Source organism: Cricetulus griseus, chromosome 6 (assembly GCF_003668045.3).
Source record: "Cricetulus griseus strain 17A/GY chromosome 6, alternate assembly CriGri-PICRH-1.0, whole genome shotgun sequence".
NCBI lineage: Eukaryota > Metazoa > Chordata > Mammalia > Rodentia > Cricetidae > Cricetulus > Cricetulus griseus.
Genome location: NC_048599.1, coordinates 120,540,470 through 120,561,084, shown reverse-complemented (window position 1 = coordinate 120,561,084; position 20,615 = coordinate 120,540,470). Strand labels below are relative to the sequence as shown.

General features: G+C 35.9%; 2 long non-coding RNA genes across 2 annotated transcripts in view; one reads left to right on the top strand and one right to left on the bottom strand.

Annotated features, from left to right (window-relative positions):
• The first annotated feature begins 4,717 nt into the window (after positions 1–4,717).
• LOC118237816 overlaps positions 4,718–20,615 on the top strand; it is a 68,041-nt gene continuing 52,143 nt past the window's right edge. The window contains exon 1 of the long non-coding RNA XR_004770553.1: positions 4,718–5,527. This is a non-coding gene — a long non-coding RNA (uncharacterized LOC118237816). The remainder of the gene's footprint in view (positions 5,528–20,615) is intronic.
• On the bottom strand, positions 4,900–19,919 carry LOC103164370. Its single transcript, XR_003486326.2, has 2 exons — positions 19,817–19,919; positions 4,900–6,795 (listed from the first exon to the last, which is right to left on the bottom strand). It is a non-coding gene; the product is annotated as an uncharacterized LOC103164370 (long non-coding RNA).

Genomic DNA, 20,615 nt, shown 5'->3' with positions numbered 1-20,615 from the left:
CATCTCCATAAGAGCTCTAAGAGTGTCCACTCATGATACTGCCAGTCTCCTAGCAAAGTGAAGTTAACCTTGCTCCATTGTTCCATGAGAAGAAAACCTTGCAGGTCCTGTCAAAGTAGTGTCTTATGGATTAAATATTCTGGTTTGTTATTGATGCCGTGTGTGTGTGTGTGTGTGTGTGTGTGTGTGTGTGTGTGTGTGTGTGTGTGTGTGTGAACTCTTTTGGTTTCAGTATGTATAAAGTCTTCAGCACTAGAGGTATCAGATGAGGAATTAACATTGACTTTAATTAAATAAACAGTATCTGAATCCTTCCATCGTTTTGGAACAATATGGGATTTAGACAAAGCCATAAAAGGGAGCCTTTTCAAGAAGGTGTAGCCCAGCAGTGGGTCCTGAGCATAGTGCTGAGCTGTGTCTCCCTGTGCACTCTGCATTAGACTCACTTATGAGAGCCCTCAGCAACATGTCTACTCCTTGATGATTTTTAGCACATGTAATATGGGGTAGGCACATGATACTTGTAGTGTAATTTTTGGTTTTGTCCTGTGTAGTCCAACTCTTCTGTTAAAAAAAATCCATTTTATTCAACTGTGAGAAATGTGTTTTAAAATAAAATAAAAGCAAAATGAGAATACATAAACTACTACAAATAACTTCCTCTACCAATTTTATACTCTTAATTTTTTTATTTTTTCAAGTGTTTTTTTATTAGAATTACAAACAAGATTGTTTTACATGTCAATCCCAGTTCTCGCTCCTTCCCCTCCTCTCCTACCACCCCCCAACTAAAAAGCTACCTATCACATATCCTTTCCGCTCCCCAGGGAGTGTGAGGCCTTCCATAGGAGGTCATCAGTGTCTATCATAATCTTTGGGGATAGGGCCTAGGCCCACCCCCGTGTGTCTTGGCTCAGGGAATATCCCTCTATGTGGAATGGGCTCCCAAAGTCTTAATTTTTAATTTTTATTGTCTTTGAGATTTTCATACACTGCAGTTTGATCATATTCATCCTCTCCAATCTCTTTCCAGGTCCATTCCCCATTCCAAACCCTCCTGACTTTATGTCACTCTTCTTTTTTAAGTTTAAAACCCATCAATGTCAACAGTACTTTCTAGATATAAACTCTTAGGTGTGTGGCCATCTACTGGAGCATATTAGACCTACCATGGGCCCCGCCCGAAAAGAAAATTGATTCTCCCCCTCAATCACAGTACCTAATCTAGTGGTAGGCCTTTGTGCCATCCTGCCCCATCTGTGCTGGCATTTTGTCTTGCTTGAACTTACAAATGTCTTGTCCATGTTATTATGACTACTATGCATTCCTACATGTAACTGCCCTATTGAGTTCAGAGAACGCTGTTTCTTTGGGATTTTTGTTTGTTAGCCTGTGGTGTCTAGTAGGGACATTGTTACCCTGCTATAGGGTTACTCCATTCAAACTCCTTTTATATAGGTTTATTCATATTTTCTGAAGCTTTTGAAGTGGTCATTTTTTCCTATGACTTTTTCAAAAAGTCTGTAGTGTTTGTTATCCCTCCTCATGTTTCCTTTGCTAATCTGCCTGACATCTCCCACTCAATTTAACTTTTCATGTTTCACTATTCCCTTTTTCCTCTTCAGTCACAGTGCTCTCTCTTCCCTCAGCTAGGATCCTTCCTCCCCAAGGTCTCTTAGTAATATCCTGACCTCTGTGAGTAATATAAATGAAGCACATTTTCCACTGAATGCAAATGTATTTTTAAAAATACATTCATTGACATTTTTGTTGTTATTGTTTTTAGGTAGGATTTACCCGAACTGGTTTCAAATTAGTGTGATCCCCTTCCCTCTAATTTCTGAATTACAAGTGTGTACCACCAAGCCCAGCTAATGTGTTTTTTCAAAAGTAAATTTCTGAATATTTTTATAGATGCATGTATTGCAGGATAATTTAGCCTTACTTATGTGTTATTGGTTTTCAAATAATTACCCCAACATCTGATCTAGCTGACATGAAGAAGCATATCTGGTACTCAGACTGTAAGTGGATGTTCAGTGGGTGTGATGTCACCCAAATTAAAAAGAAAATCTATCTGTATAGCTTGTTTTTCTGTTCTCATTTTCAGAATGAAAAAATGTTCTCTAATTTAATTTTCCTAATGTCAAGAAAAAAATTGGTCCTGCTTGAGGAGCATAAAATGTAGTTTGAATTTACAATTGTCTGGTAAGAATTAATAGAATGAACTCTCAAACGATTTGTGAGTTTACAGGATAATAGACTTTATACTTTTATGTATTTAAAATCCCCCCAAAACTAAGTTCCATCTAATTTTAATGTTTCCATAAGCTTAGAATGATTAGAAAACATACTATTCAGTAGTGTTTGTATGTATGATTTTACTTAGTGAAGCTACTTGAGCAAAGGAAAATGCATTTTTCTTCAAATTTTTCTTTAGGTTAGTCTAGTTTCAGAGTAAAATTGAGTAGAAAGCATAACTACTTTACATACATGCCTGCTTCCTTCCACGTATAACTTGTGCCATACTACTATCTCTTAGAAATAGTGTATTAATTGCAATTAATAAATCTGCATAGGCCCCGTCGAAGTCGATGGTATATAGCTTGTTCTATGGAAAAGACAAATGTATACAGCGTGTGTACACCGTTGCAATAACGCAGTCATCTCATGGCTCTAAAAAGCTCTCTACTTCTTCATTCATACCGCCCCCACCCCAGAAATCTTGGCAACTGTTGTGTTTTTATTTCTTAATAGAATTTCCTTGTCAAAATGTTGTATAGCTGGTACACAGTGTGTACCCTTTCTCTTGGCTCTATTTTTTCTTAGCAGTGTGCACTTTTGGTGCTTCCATATCTTTTTGTGGGCTGAAAGCTCATTTCTTTTCAAAGTTAGATAATATTCCATTCCATGATTATACCAGAGTTCATCCTTTCATCTAGTGAAACATGTGTTTTGATATTTTAGGAATTATATATAAAACTTCTATCATCATTTGGTTAAATACCAGACAATATGATTGTTGAATCATGTGACAAAAATATATGTGGTTCTGTAAGAGAGAAACATATTCTGAATCAGGTATACAACTTTGCATTACAACCGGCCAGGAATGAGAGTTCCTGTTCGCCCATAACCTGGGTAGCAATTGCTCTTTTTTTGCAGAATTTTTAATTTTGGCTTTTGCAATAGCTCATCATTATTTCATGTACATTTTTCTTGTGAAATGTAGTGTTAATCTCACTTACAATCTGTGTATCTTCTTTGATGAGATGTCTATTTAAGTCTTCTATTCTTGTGTATGATACGTTTGCCTCCATACATGTATATTAATTACCTTGTGCCTGGTGCCAACATAGGTCAGAAGTGAATGTCAGATTTCCTAGAACTGGGGTGAAGATGGTTGTGAGCCTCCATGTGAGTACTTGGAATCAAATGCAGCTCATTTGTAAGAGCAGCAAGTTCTCTAACCTAGCAGTTCTCAATCTTCCTAATGCTGTGTCTTTTTAATACAGTTCCTCATGCTATGGTGACCCCAACCATAAAATGATTTTCGTTGCTACTTCATAACTGTACTTTTGCTACTGCTATAAATCATAATGTAAAAGTTTGTATTATTTAAAGGTCTTAGATGACCCCTGTGAAAGGTCTCTTTGATTTCCCCCAAAGAGGTCATGACCCACAGGTTGTAAGCTCCTATAACTCCTGGCCCATCTCTCCAGTCCTTTCTTTCTACTTTTTAAACTCCCCCCCCCCTCTCTCTCTCTCTCTCTCTATATATATATATATAATATATATATATATATATATATATATAATATTATTTCATCATTTTCCCTTTCCTTTCATACTTTCAAAGCCTCCCATGCATCCCTTTTTTTCTCTCTTTCAAATTCATGGCCTACTTTTTTATTAATTATAATTACATGGATATATGTATATGCATATGTGTATATTCCTAAATATAACCTGTTCAGTTTATACAATATTACTTGTATGTATATGTATTCAGTACAGACATTTTGTTATTAACAAATGGTGTTCTCATCCCCAGTGAAGACAATTTCTCTCAGCATTGCTTAGTTTTCTGTAGTTCTCTGTGTAGGGTTGAGGCCTCGTGGTCTTTCTGGAATTCACTTTGACATGTCTATTGTTGTCTTTCTTCAACTTATGTTTAGGCATCCACATTGGTGAGACCTTATGGGTGTAGTTTCTGACATTTCTAGGAGAGTCAGTTTCACAGCAAACTCCCCGATCCTCTGGATCTTATAATCTTTATTCTCGCATCTTTATTAGTTTGCTATGTATGCGTTTGCTAACAGCCTTAGTGAAGTAGACTAAAGTTCAACTCCCTAATGCACAGATAACATAAATAATCAAAAGTGATGCTGCATACCTCATAAATGTTGTAAGAAACTATAGACCAGGCCCAGCCTCTGTATGGAACACTAGCCTGATGGGTTAGCCGGCTGGGCCTTTCAGCCAAACAAAGACCAGTTCTCCACCTCTCCAGATGCATTCGTGGTTTCTCCAAAGCAGTAGTTATCAACGTGTGGGTCACAACTCCTTTGTGTGTAAGATCTCTTTTGCAGTAGTCACCTCAGGCCATTGGAAAGCAAAGATATTTACATTATGACTCAGTAGCAAAATTACAGTTATGAAATAGCAAGGAAAATAATTTTTTGGTTGTGGCTCATCACAACATGAGGAACTGTATTAAAGGTTCACAGCATGAGGAAGGTTGAGAACCACTGCTCTGAGGTCTGATTTTTCCAACAGCCTAGTCTCCCGTGTCAAGCCATTTTGAGGTGCTATGGGCCTTTAGCAGAGAAGCTCCTCAGGATGTGGACATACAGAATTTGGCCTTTGACTCACAATGAAACATTAATACAAGTCATAATAATTTCATATAAGTGATGGTTTTATTTTTAAAAGAAGGCATTTAGATAGTAAGATTACATAGAGCTGCTAAAATGTCACAGAAATAAACAACAACTATGTGAGAAACTTGCAGAGATGACACATCTGTAGCAGTTTGGGCAGTAAAAGTCAGCAGTTTGGATTCCCTCTTTTTAAGTGAGGTGGACACTGGGCTTATCTACTAGTCACCTGCCTCGGGTGAATCAGACCATCCAGTGTATTTTGGTTCAGGCCCATTCCCTGACACTGTGCAAGTATAGCTAGTCAGCAAGAGTTTTCTTTTTTCAGTTTAACTTGTATTTTACCAGAGAAAATCCAATTTTCCATCCCTTTCAAAGATTAAAACTGATATTGTAGGATAGTAAACCTCTTTAGTCTGACCCAGTCTCCTACTCACATGTGGGTTAGTGCTCATAATAAAGGCCACTGCTTAGGTTTGTTTTAACAGGCACACAGAACAGCTCAGCCAAGGTGATTCTGAAGTGGTGTCCAAATATATCGGATTTCTGAATGCCCACTCAGAACATCAAATCAGGAGCAGCCTTGAGAGAAGAAGGATTTGACAGCTTCATCTCATCCACACAGAAGTGAATATCACACTGTCCAGGTGAGAAAAAAATATGAATTCTTTTATGGGGGAATATGAACAGGGACTAATAATTTATCTGGAGTTTCTCATCCATCTGGGCAAAGAAAATATTGCTTCTTTTCTATTAAATATTATTGAATCAGGCAGGTGGATAAAAAATAATATATTAGATCATACATATGTAGTTTATGTTACAAAAAAAAGATGCCATGAACAAATACATGCAGCAAATATTTAAGATTTACTGTTTCTCTTTGTTTATTATTAAATGAGCCCCATAATTAATCTATTTATGTCTATCACAGAACATTGTATAAATAATAAAATTCTTGAACATAGGTTCTTTTCCACTCTGTGAACTCAAAAGATGGCATAGTACCTTGTATAAAGGGATAATTTAATAAATATGACAATAGAAAAAATGATTAAATGTGGGATAGTTTTATACTGTGCCTGATGTAAGTTTAATCTACTAGTGGCTAAGAGCATTTGATCTCTTTTTTTCCTAGTGCTGTGACTCTGGGCAATTTTCTAGTTGTCTCAGTGGTGGTTTCTCAATATGTGACATAAGGTGGAATGTAATGCCTATAAAAATCAAATGGTGGTATCCATCCAAAGGTATTGGAAGGTAGAATGATATATAGCAAATGATCAATGAGTATTAGTGATTAATGTACATCCCTTTGACAGAATTAAGAATCAAATTGCAAACAGTATTCTTACACGTCATGGATTTCCCCCAGTAAATAGAAATAGAAGAAAAAGAGAATGAATGAAGTTAAGACAGTTGGTCATGCACTTTAGGTCTGCCACTTTGGGCAACCAGAAGCTTTCTCGGGCTCTTCTATTGTCATACTGTAATGAGTATGACATCCTGAAAATCGCATGATATAATTAATATCCGAGATGAACCTCAGACCAGTGTGCCTGCACTGTTTGAAGTCATCTCCCCATTGCTGACTCAGTGATGAGTAAGCATAGCTTTGCAGTGCAGAAATGACCAGTCACTCAAGAGGAATTCGGAAAAAAAAGTGGACTTGCTAATCAAAAATAGTAGGAAAATGACACCAATGTTCTACCACGTAGTGCTGTAGTACAGTACTGTACTACAATGATTAAAACTTGGCATCGTCACAGGTCAAAAATATCATTGTCAGATATTCTGGTGGCTGGATGTTTCTGGAAAAGTCTTTGAGAGAAAGAAGGTCATTTTGTTTCCACGTGGCAAGCTGTTAGGTCAGAGAGATGGTGTCTGTTTGACTTTCCTGTCTTCCCCAGAGACTTCCCTAGTGAGGAAAACAGCAGGAAACAAAGAATCAGTAGCTGCAATTTGTGTTTTATTACCTGGAGCAGCAGAGCTGGCAGCCTGCTCAATATGCCCTATGAACTAACCAGTAAAAGCAAGCAAAGCCACTTAGTGCTTAGAGCTCAGTCTAGTTTTCCTCTCATAAAACACCTTTAAAATTAATGGGTAAGTCAATTTCCTAGATAAAAATAGACTGGCTGAAAATATGTATATGGGGTACTCAGCATCATTTCCTACATGCAACAAATGGAAAAGAGAGAGAAGACTAAACACTTCCCAAATAATTTGATCATTGTAGAAAATGGATACTTTGCTCTCTTTTCTGCATGGATGTATCTGTGTTGCATTGGAATTTGATGTGAGCAACAATATTTTAGGCAATATTTTAACTGAATACATTGTTTCATAAATGTCTCAGAATTAGGAACACATTTAACAGAAAAAAAGTCATTCAAATTTAAACACAGTATCTTAGCAAGGAATTTGGGTAAAACCTGATTACTGAAGGTATTAATTTCAACTTGATTATTCCTTATTACATTTCAGTACCACTTTATACTGATTAGAATGCTAATTCCTTAATTTTCCCATATTAGCAAGACTAAAATATTTAAAAGAAAATTTGCATGTGTGTTCATTAAATAATGGAGTGTGAGATTTGATAAAAATTTCAGTTTGTCCTTGTGAGCTGTCCTAGTGGCCTTTTGTTTTACTTGAGACTGTGCAGGAGCCACCCAGGTGTTTATAATATATCTCATATGAATTCTGCAATATGGGGGTGAAGGCTGAACCCACTCTGTACGTGGCTACTCCAATATCTCCTCCTTCTTCACTCTGCGCATTAAATCATTTCTCATTTGTGCTAATTGTATAAAAAGCATTGCATATTGCAAACATATTTATTAAGTTGCTGCAGCTGAAAATAGAAAAATATTCTAAACTTATGTGTAGTGATTATAATGAGAGTTGGTTTTAGTCAGAGCAATAACTTTATATTTCTCTGTAATCTGGCATTGAACCATCACAATGTGATATTGCTGTAATCCTATCAAGAGACATTTATCAGTGTATAACTAGAGCTGAATTGAGTATTTACAGATGCACATGCAGTCAGAGTTATAAGAATTTATATGGGGTTGGGTGTGGTGGCACATGCCTTTAATCCCAGCACATGGGAAGCAGAAACAGACATATCTCTATGAATTTGGGGCCAGCCAGATCTACATATTGAGTTCCAGGCCAGTCAGAGATACACAGTGAGATATTTTCTCAAAAAGAAAAAGAAATTTCATATGAACTAAGAAATGGTACTTCTACATATGATAGGGAACTTGCCCACTTGTCTGTAGCTCTGGAGTCTTCTTTAGAGTTCTGTGCAAAAATGTTTAAAAATAGTACTTGGATCTTACTAGTTTTCGCATTTTATCTTACTAAAATGTATTTGGACATAAGTCTAGTGTTAGGAACACTGTACTATGATGGGATGTTTGAACAATAAAATAATTTAAATATAAATCCAGCAGGCTTGACTTTATTGACTAAAATCTCCTTGAAATTGACCTTGAAAGTGTAATAACTATAAAAGGGTTCCAGATACCTAGAGGTATTGCTAAAGAGGTAATGGGAGTCTCAAGATGTCATCCTGCCACTCTCATGAACAATTTCAGATATCCACAGGAATGGCACTGACCAGTGAAACTCATAGTGGCTAAGAACTAATGCTGTCTTCTAGTTCCTCTGTGCCTATTAGGAAGCACAGATAGCAATGAAAGGTTTATTTTTTTTTATTCACACATTTATTCTTAACAAACTGAAAACCAGTATGTACAGACAGTTTTTTATCTATAGCAAATCCAAATGCTTTGAAATAAACAATCTCTAATTAGACTAGAGCACTTAATATGGGGACAATTAATCTCTGTGTGAATTAAGTTTAAAATATTTAAACTCCCTTAAAATGTTTCATTTCAAAATATTTAAAGCACACAGAAAAATACATATCAGACACAACATCCACAGTTCACATTTACCAGATGTTATTTACATCTATTTTTAGTGATTCTAAGTTACATTTCTGAGCTTTCCCTTGCTCCCTTTTTTTCCTGTTGAAGTTTTTTAATGCTCTGTGCCTGCTATGAATCATCCTAGGGTAATCTTTCATATTTTTTAAACACAAGTGTGAGACTGTAAGATACAAATAATTATTTTGGATTCTTTTCTATTTTATACTAGTGCTATACTGTGCATACTCTCTTACAACTTATAAATATTGTCTAGTTTTGTTTTATAAATTTGTTTTAATATATATTAGTCTATTAATTCAAACATTTGTAGGGTGTCCATTGTAATAAGAAAACTGTTTATGTCTTTATTTCCTTATTTATGGTCATTATCAATGACTGTATCATCTGAAATAATCTGTGCCTATTAATATATACTTCAGCAACTTTAATCATATATCCAGGTGCTCTCAGAGTGATTTAACCAAAACATACTCCCATTTTTAGTCAGTAAGAACTCTTGTTAATTCATTTACTAGACAACTGTTTGAATTTTGTCATATTAATGGATATAAAATATTTGTTTTAACTTATTCTTCATTAATGGGTATTTTCAGCTTAAACATTTCTTAATTTAAAAAGTATAATTGTACTGTATTATTCAGTTTTTCATTGCTATAATAAAATGTCAAAGGCCGGCCAATGTAATCAAAATAAGGTGAGGATGCTAGCATTAACTCCATTCTACTGAGAGTACCCTTTCTGTGTCATGGCATTCCTGATGGTTGGGGCTTGGGATGAATATTTCCAGGTTCTTATCCAAAAATTAAAAGTAAGGGCTTACAAAGATGTGCAAGAAAAGCCAAGGTAACTTTGATGAGCAGAGCAATGACACCCCCAAGTCACTGCTTTGTTTCAAACCTGTTAAATGCATAACAAATGAATAACTCTAAATGAAAACAGAGAGGGCACAACAGAGAGTGAGGACAGTGCTCTCATTCACTTGAGCTATGCACAAAAAATAATAAAATCCAGGTTTGGGCAAAAATATTTGACATATGAGAAGGCAGGCAGTAGCGCAACCACATCACACCAGCAAACACAAGAATCAGGCAGACACATCACGACATGAGGATGATCTGAAAAGACATTTAACTGTGATTGTCATACATGACTGGTGTACAAAGAGACCTGCTTGGAAAGATGGGTAATACCGAAGATCATGTGGATAACTAATGAACCTATCAAAAATGGGCCAAATTGAAACATAAGAAATAAAAATACAAGTGAAGAGTTTCTTTAAAGGTTGTATCTAGAAGTTTGTCTCATGAAAATCAACTACTGAACTTAATATCACTGATTATCCAGACCAAAACAAAAGAAAATGGAAGGGATGGAGAGAGTTGAGTGGGAGAACAAATTCAAGCTGTAAGAAAATATTGACTATTCTAATACATGTGTGGTTGGAATTCTAGAGAAAATATAAACAGACAAAATGAACAGGAGAAATGTTTGAATCATTGAATAAAATGTAAATACCCCCAAATGAATTTATCACCAAACCACAAACATACAGATTCACATTCTTCAGAAAACAGGAAACAGTAGTAACAGTATGCATAACCAGCTCTGGGGAGATGGCTCATTGGGTGAAGTGTTGTGACCTGAATTTGGATCCTTAGTACCCTTGCCAAACAAACAAACAAACAAACAAACAAACAGTATGATAGCAATCATTTGGGTATGGAGGGTGGAAGAGACAGGGAGATCTAGCTGCAGGTTTAGTGAGAAAATCTGACTGAAAATATAAGGTAGGAAGCAGTAAAAGATGTCTGATGTCAAAATTGACCTCCACATGCACACACAAGGGCTAGTAAGTCCATACATATACACATATACACACACCAAAAGAAAAATAAAAAAAATATCACAACCAAACTGCTTGAAATAAATCCAGAGAAAAACTGACGGCACGGTATAAAAAATAATATTACTTACAGAAAAATAAAAGTAAAGATCAACACAGTTTCTTTCCAGGAATCCTGCAAGTCAGCAAGGTGGTTACATTTCTTAAGTGCTATAAATGAACAAATTTTCAAGATGGCCAAGGAGAGACATTCTGTAGTTGCCTTCTTCTCCACACCAGAGTAGTTATAACAAAATAAATAGATGAATGATAGGGAATATGGTCACAAATACAGCTAACCATGGAGACCTCTGGTGGCTGGCAGCTTAGAGGACAAAATAGAGGTCACAGCTGTGACCAAGTTTCCAAGGACTCTAGAACTCCCATATCTGGAGGAATGATGAAAAGAGGAGTGTTAATGTGGGGACCAGATGTTCTAACTATAGACAAGTTTTTCCATCATTGGCTTGAAATGCAGCTGGAAGATCCACCTAATGTCTGTACCATCATGATGCCACTCTGACATTGAGAGCCTAGGATGCTGCAGTAGAGACATCCTGCTAGCCCAAGGTCACCCAAAGCTAGTGCTGAGCCAGAGGGTGTTTGAGTAACACTTCATTTTCCCCCATTGCTTCTAGGGCCTTGCCCATGATTGAACTTATGTTCTGAGTCCAACAAGGAGTCTATCATGTTCCACATTCCCAGTGCCAGGAAACACTGCCTGACAGAAAACAAAACAAAACAAAACAAAACCAAAAAGCATGACAAAAAGAAAAAAGAAAAAAAAAGAAACCAGAAAGTACCTTATCCTTTCCTGGGACTTATGTGGATTTTTCTTGACAATTGAGTATGCCTTTTGGTGCCATCCTCAGTGTTGTCAATAATCAAGCCTAAGTCTATCTTGTTGTATGTATAGGAAAGCTACATTGACTGTAGCTTTGGTGAGTTACATGAGCAGGGAGATATTAACACTATTTCAAGTCACTTAATTATATGTAGACATAATTTTTATAATTACTGTTTTTTCACTTTTTCTTTTTTGAAATGTAGTTTATAGTTTTGCATATTTTTCTGTTGTGAGTTATGTGCACATATCTAGTATTTGTAGGCAATCTTTATGACCTAAAAGAATACATATTTGTAGTAAGAAAGGTAGGTTAAAGTTCACACAAAAATAATTTTACTTTTGAGTAAGAAAAGCAATACATATATAATAAACCTTTTAAAATATTAAAAGACACTTATCTAACTCTTTGAATATATTATATACATGATTAAAAGGTGAAAACTGCCAAGCTTAGTTTTTTCCCAAATACCATAATCTATTTCTGTGCATCCTGAACTGTGCTGATCCCCATCAGTCCTCAGGACTCATGCATTTTCTTTGCTTTGATCTAAAATTCCCTACATACCCTTTTGATTGAGACTTCATTGAGATCACAGACAAGCATGTGGTGAGTTTACTTCATTGTAAAATTGCATTTTTAAGAAATGATCATTTTTCATTTATGCTTAAAATAATATATTTTAAATATTTATTTATTTATTTCCTTTTATCTTCAAAATAAATATGTGAAATACTTACTGGCCATAAGTAGATTCCTATTGTTGGTCAACTGTTATCATTATTCACTCTAAACTTTTATTGAGTTTTCAAACATGAAAGCACATTGTCACTGAGTACCTCTTCTGTAGCTCTTGACAGACAAGACGCTCCTTGTCAATTTCATTACTCTTAATGTACACGGAATTATCATAGCTCTTCTTTTGTGACTAGCTTGTTTCTGTTTTTTTCCCACATCCTTGTTGATAATGACTGCTCATTAGCCAGCTAAAGATGTGTGAAGTGATATTTCATTGTTTGGCTTTATTCTAATGTTTAATGAAGCTTATTGCTGTTTACTGTGCCAAATCTATTTACATATGTCTTCTTTGGAGAATGACTTCTCAATTTTTGATTTTTAAGTGGAGTTTTGTCCTTGTTATTGAATTGTGGGAGAAATTTGTATGGTTTGATAGTAACCTTTATAAGACTGGTATTTTTAAATGACTTTCTCATCCTATAGTTTTATTTTTAATTGTATTGATGATACTTTTAAAAATGCATCCACAGTTTAAATTTTGTTGTTCCATTTTGCTGTTTACTGTTGGTTACTTTGTGTGCTATACCCGAGATATCTTTGTCCCATGTCATTTCATGAAATTTGTTGCAAAGTGTTTTGGAACTTTTGGACTTTGAACATTTATATGTTTGAATCAAAGCAGTGATGGACGTTTAAAATGAGCCACTTTATTTAATAATGATGGAGATTGAAAGCCAGTCAAAGAAAACAGATGCAAAGGGCTTCCCTCTGACATTTTTCAGAAAGCAAATGAATATTTTGTTCTGTGGTAAATCACACACCATCTTTTCAGCAGAGGTTATATTTTATGAATAGAAATTTAGCTGATATGAATCATATTTCCTAATTGTTTTCATCATTTATTTATTGTGTGTGTACTGTGTGGACATATTCATGCCATGGCATGTGTGAGTGTGTGTGTGTGTGTGTGTGTGTGTGTGTGTGTGTGTAGACAATTTGCTGGAGTTGCCTCTTTCCTTGTACCATGTAGGTTCTGGTGAATGAACCGAGGTCATCAGTCTTGAGAGTAAATTACTCAAATCTCTGAGCCATCTCCATGGCTCATTTTTTCTCTTTGATGGCAAATTAACAGTGTATTTTTTGTGTCTCAGAATGATTAAAATACAAGGATAAATTATGATGCCATAATGTTTACTTTCTGTAACACAGAGTGATTAGGTTATATGCTTCATTTGTGGACCTTTATTCTAAGTCATCTTATTTGCATCCTTAATCAGAACATTTTTAAAGAATCAATGTCTTCATAGGGTAAATAACAGAGTTAACTTTTCATCTAAGAATCGAAGGCTTTAACAAAGTACTGCTCGGAAATCAGTTCATACTTTTTGAAAGAAACTCAGCTTGTATTGTCAAGAAACAAACAATAGCTACAAGTGAGTATTTTGCAAACATAATTTACTCAGTTTCTTTCAAATCAGAAAATTGGATCAACTATGACCGACTGACTAAGGCTGTAGCATCCTAGACAATTTATATCCAACCTATTCTGTTTGTCATCATGGCCTTTCTTGTAAAGTACTTACAAATTAAATAGCAAATTTGATCGTTGATTTGTAAGTTGTACCCACTGGTCAATATTGAAACACTTCCCCCATTACTGGGTTTATTTGTAGAATTTTCAGTTGTCTGTAAAACAAAACAATGGGGGCTTATGTATACCTGGCTTGCCCCTAGCTACAAATGTAGTGAGGGATGACATTGTACTTTGAACTTCTAATTCTTCTGCCTTCACCTTACTATGATTCAGATTATGGGTGTGGGCCACCTAGTCTTACACAGAGCTGATGAGGAACTCAGGACCTCTTAAATGCTCGGAAGATACTTTATGAACTGAGCTACATCCTCAGCCTTAGTAAATGTTTTAAAAATCATCTGGCTTCCACTTTCATATGTGTGTGTGTGTAGTCCTTGTTGATCCCAGGCCATTGATTTGAAACCAACTCAAATTGGATTAAACCATGATACCATAATTTACTTGTATATATGGTAAAATATTTCTAGTGCTAGCAGACTATAGACATTGATCAGTTTGCATGGGTTTTGTTTTCTTTGTTTATTGTTTTTATTTTGTTTCATGTTACACTTGTTCTTTACTTTTTTGATCACAATCTCTTAAAAACTCAGAAGTGGTACAATACAACAGGTCCTCATCTTATGGTTGGAAATGTGACCAAATAAATAATTCTCACTTAAGACTGCAACAGGAAAGTGTGTGAACAGTTCTGGTTTATCCCAAAGAAAGATACTGTGAGGCCATTTCTATCCTTACATATGATTCCACATTAAATTTTTCATTGTTTTAAATTAAATAAGCTAAGTTCATGTTTAAACATTTCTCAATTCCTTGAACCAGATTCTAAAAATGGCCAAATGTTGCTTGTAGAAAAACATATGTGTAGACATTTGCCTTACATTTGACTGACAATAACAAGGAACACCAGCACAAGTAGTGCTTCTGTTTCTTAACACCAGCACTATTATGTGTATTTATTAAAATGGCCAGGGAGGAAAGTGACTACAAGAGCTGAGGCTTTCTAAGGAAAACCCACTGTTTGATTTTAGATCAGACAATTAAAAAGCAATATTTACAAGGCTCCCTTAGGGAAATACATTTTATTAAGTGCTGATCTAACTAATTAAGCAGCAATCAGACTTCTTTGTATTCAAAATAAAGCAATTAAAGTGACAACATTGTTTCACTTACTCTGATTAGGACTCTTAATTAGGATATTAAGGATATTTAAAATAAATAATGACAAGTCTAGGATGAAGAAGTTGGGGATTTGATTTAGAGCCAATGTTGTCTTCTTAACTGTGGTTAAAGCTGCAAAGAACTAAATGAGATGTTTCTTTTGTCATGTCATAGTACTTAGTATATGGATATAATGTTGAGGTGCAGAGCTACATATATTCATTCATTAGATAATCCTTTCCTTAATATCTACTATGCATATTAAACTTTCAAACACAGAAGAATAAAAAAGCCATTCCTGGGACTTATGGCCCAATGGGATAAGGACATCCATATCTGAATATAAAGTAGTACTGAAAATATACTCTTCTGACATCAAAAGAAGGAAAGGATAATTCAAATATTCTAGAAGATATAGAAAATCTCATCATACAAAATGTAATGTAACAGATGCTTTGAAAACTGAGAATGACAGTGACTGATGAAACAGTATTCTCCATAGCTCCAGGAAGAGGAGGCATGCCACAAAGGAGGATGGATGTGAATGCATACAGTTCAGGGCAATATGATGGTATAAATGAATATCTTAACAAGTTGACAGTAGAAAATCTTGAATCTCATGTTAAGGAATTTAAGCTTTATTATATGGCTTATGGGGAATCTGACAAATGTGCAATGGAAGAATAAGGAGTTCCATTGAATGAAGGACATATAAACTAGGAACATTTATGGCTACATTGAACATTAAGTTTTGAGAAGCCCCACTTATCAAAAGAGAGAATGGAGTGAAAGCAGTTACAATACAATTTACAATTGTACTATGTGAAGAAAAATTAGTGTGTTGTTATTGTAACAAAAAGAAAGTTCACATTTAAAGAAATCCTGAAAGAGGGGTGCATATAATTTGATGATAATGAAGAATATAGTAAATGCTAAATTCAAGCATAACTGCAGCTCAGATTGCTAGTTGTTTTTTTTTTTAGTATTTATTTTCCTTTTCTTGACAGTGTGATTTATCAGAATTTTAGATGGGCACATTGACATTCAGATTAAGGACTATACTTTTAAAAATTATTTTTAAATTGTAAGGAAAGTGATGAAGAGGGGGCAGGTGAGGGACAGGCGAAGCTTGCTTTAAAGGGACCTTTTGCACATGTATACAGAGCCTTACACAACTATACAACATGTGTCATAGCCACGGAGTGTATGATGTAGTGATGCAAGGCTGTAGGATCCCCGGGCTTACTAAGTATTTGCCTGAATGCCAGCTGACAGGAGATGGGCCAGCATAATGTCTGAATTGTAACAACATGAATATGCCTAACTTTCAGACATAGCTTGGCATTCTCTCATATGTTCACTGGAAAGGAGCATCAAAATTGCTACTGAGCATTATTAATTTATTAATATTTCTCACAAAATTTAAATGATGTTATCACTAAGTAAGAAGAGAGAAAGAACGAAGGTGGTAGAGAACATGTATTTAATTATGGCTATCTGGTCTATGGGAATTAGATTTCTTTGAATAAAATCATAAAGAGAATGTGTGGCTCATGGCCCTGAGTCACTACATGAAGCTGAGATTCATATACATATAAGTATGTTGATCAGTGGGATGAGATGAGAAAAGACTCCTGCTGGGTTGCAAAGAAAAGAAGTGACTAAATCAAGGGTAGAAAAATAGAACAATAAGGGCATATAGGAATCTACTCAACAATGTCTAAGAAGATACACAAAAAATCATAATATTTTATTGAAGCATTATCATAGCTTAATAAATACCCACTTGAACCCAGAGTTAAATACTTAACCAGTTAATTGTTTTGCATTAACACAGAGAAACAATTAGAGTTGCTCAAGAGACTTCTGCACATTTTCCCCCAGTAGAACTGTAGTGTTTAGGAAAATAATGTCATGTATCTAATAGAAAAAAAAACTAGAAATTCATTGCAATCCATGTGATAACATAGAAATAAGCAATGCCCTTTACCAAGAAAATCTGCTGGCCACTGGATGATCCCAACTGCCGTGCTAAATGTGGAACTGGGACTGCTAAAGGAGGACACTTGGTTTAACCATCTCCCCATGAATATGCACCCATTTTATGACTAAATCATTTTTATTTAGCAAAGAAAGTTTTATTAATTTTTATTGTTGACTCTCCTACAATACATAATGACCAAAGTTTCCCTCTGCTCTACACCATCAGGTCCCCCTACATTTCCTCTCCTCTATATCCAATCCCCCTCTGTTTCTCTCCATAAAAGAGAAGACCTCCAAGAGACAAGAACCAAACATAACAAAACAAGATACAATAAAGACAGAAGTCCTCATACCGATGCTGGACAGGACAACCCAGCAGTATGAAAAGACTCCCAAGAGCAGACAAAAGAGTTAGACACACCTGCATCCACTTTTCGGAGTCCCATGAAACACCAAACTAACAGCCATAATATATACACAGAGAGCCTGGTGCAAAACCACTTTAGTGTTGAGACCATATGAGTCCTGCTTAGCTGATTCAGTGGGCTGTGTTCTCCTGGTGTCTTCCATGCAAAGAAACATTTTAGTTCAATTATTTGCTTCAACTTTCTTGTCTTTTTCTTGTTTTTCCACTTAAACAATATAATACTCAGTCTGGATAAGAAATGTCTAACTCAGGGAAGAATTTGAAATAATAGAAAATAAAAATAGGTCATCCACTATATAAGTTTAAGTGAAAATTTAGATTCCTTAATTTAAGACAAAATCTACCCCAGTAGATCAGTGTCCTGTTAAAAAATCTCAAGCGTGATGAATTAGTAATAAAAAGCAATAGTTATAAGCTCCAGGTGAATTAAGATGTATTTTTAATTTCACCGTATGGATACATTTTCTACAGAAAGCACTAATTATATATATGGTGTTTCTTTAGCCATCCAGATGTTAGTATATTTAAAAGAAATTGGCTCCAATATTCAGGTTTTCCCACTGGCAAACTTGTAACCCAGATAACTTGTCATGTTTTGAAGCCAATTTGAACTAAATAGATTCAACGAGCAAAAACAATTGATCAGACAAAGAAGAGCAAAATTATGTTGCTTTTCAGAAGTAGCTAGAAATAGAGATCACCATGTTAAGCCACATAACTCAGTCTCACATCAACATGTTTTCTCTATACATAGAGTTTAGAGGACACATGCAAATAAATCAGAGGCTGTCAGGGAAGAGAAATGGAGTAGGATGGATAAGAATGGATAATGGTGGTGATACAACCAAAGTACTTTATGTACATAGGTAGATACCATAATGAATTCAATATTTCATGCAAATTAATATATACTAATAAACAATTTTGTAAAAAGAATGCAAGAACATCATAGTAAGATAGAAGGGCATTTCTTATTTCCTGACTGCTTTGTAACCATTGCTAGGGAAACCAGTTTCTTACTGTCCATGTATCATGGGGCTGACAATTCAGAAGTCATCAGTGCTGGGCTTACACAACAATATAATGTGTTCTACAAGGATCTCTCTCTCTCTCTCTCTCTCTCTCTCTCTCTCTCTCTCCTCTCTCTCTCTCTCTCATACACACACACACACACACACACACAAAGAACCTAAAGATAAGATTATATGCAGAATTATACAAATAATTCTGGTTTGGATATCTGTATTTAGTGCAGTGATTATTTTACTTAATTTCTCAAATGAAAATTCCTATTTCATTGGTTTTTGAAAATTTTAAAAATTAAGGAAACCATTGCTCTCTAGAGGTGATTACTGATTAGACTGGAAGCTGCTTAAACCTGTGTTAAGTCCATTCCTAAAAGTACTCTAAATAGTACATTGGTAGACAAGCAGTTTGTGTCAAGGCTGAAGACAAGAGACTATGGTGTAACTCCAGGTCTGTCACTGGCTTTTACTTGGCCTTATTAAAAGCACTTAGTCATTCTTATTTAGTGTACATTTATTTTACCTGATTAGATACATAAACATAAAAATCGTTTATAATATAGAGCACCATGTAGTTCTTTGTTACATTTGTTACACTATACATTATATAGTTTTTAAACAAGGTTAATATTTCAACTTCCTCAAGCATTTATAATGCCCATGTACTATAAACCTGAGAAATAAGATTTCTAGCATATTTCAACTGTACACTACATCTTCTTTTTTCCTTTTTCTGTTTTTTTTAATTTAATTTTTACAAAATTATAATTTCACATGCCAATCCCTTCTCCCTCTCCTCCCTTCCCCCATCCCCCACAAGCTCCCTCCCCCTCTGCCCTCCTCTCCCAATGGAGGGTGGGGCCCTCCATGGGGGCTCCCCAAATTCCACAACATCATCCTGGGCTAGGTCTAGGCCCTCCCCCATGTGTCCAGGCCGAGAGAGCATCCCTTCACGTGGGATGGGCTCTCAAAGTCCCTTCTTACACCAGGTAAAAATACTGATCCACTACCAGAGGCTCCATAGGGTGCAAGGCCTCCTTGTTGACATCTGCTTTCAAGGGTCTGGATCAGTCCGGTGATGGCCTCCCAGACAGCAGTCTGGGGTCCACGTGCTCCCCTTTGTTCAGGTCAGCTGTTTCTGTGGAACCAAACACCAGCACTTCTTACTCTCTCTAACTTTAGCTCAGTTCCTATTGACTAACTCTCAAACTCTATGAGGTCACATTTTTGCATCCTTCATGTAGGCATTGGAATATAGTGGGAAATTACCAATACGGAGTCAGGTAGAAATATAAGGGTATTTAATAGGGAAAAGCCTTACTTACAGAGTGACCTAGCCAGCCAGCGTGGCAGTAGTCTATATGCAAGCCCAAAAGTGAAACTGAAAGAGAGCTCGAAGTCCCATCCCAGTATCGCTGTACATCATCCTGACCACGCCCTCGCAAGCGTGGTCAGGCATATCTGTAGCCAGCCCCTAGGTAGGCGTGGCTACAGCTTCCCCTACATTGGGATTTAGATGGAAAGATATTCTTGCAGTCAGGAGCCAAAGAATACAACAAAGTCACTGTAAGTGTAACAGCTTACAGATCTGTTCCACCGCCATCTTCCCTTGAATACTTCCTTCTCAATAAATTTTTTGAATGAGGTTTGTTGTGCAGTGTGACACTTTTGCCTGAGCTGAGTCCAGCTATAACAACTTTTGCTGGAGACAGCAGAGCAGAACCGTAACACTATGTTTGGGAAACTTTCCCTTAAAAGAGCAGATATGTTGTACTTGATTTGGAAATCTTTCCCTGGAGCAAAGCTGTAAACTGCTACTTTTACAGTGATTTTGTGGTATTCATTGGCTCCTGACTGTCAGGATACCTTTCCATCTGAGTTCCAATGCCTACACTAAATAGGAGTGAAATTTTGTCGAACTTGATTTCCTCAGTTTGGTTTATTTTAATTAAAATAATCTCAAACTCCACCAATGTCACTAATGGCAGGCTTTTGTTCTTTTTATGGCTGACTAGAGAACCGAGTCCCCAGACATTAAAACAACTGATGCCAAGATAGAAGTAACATTAAGGCCATGGAACCCAGCATGTAGGCAACACCACCTGCTGAAACAAGAACAAATTC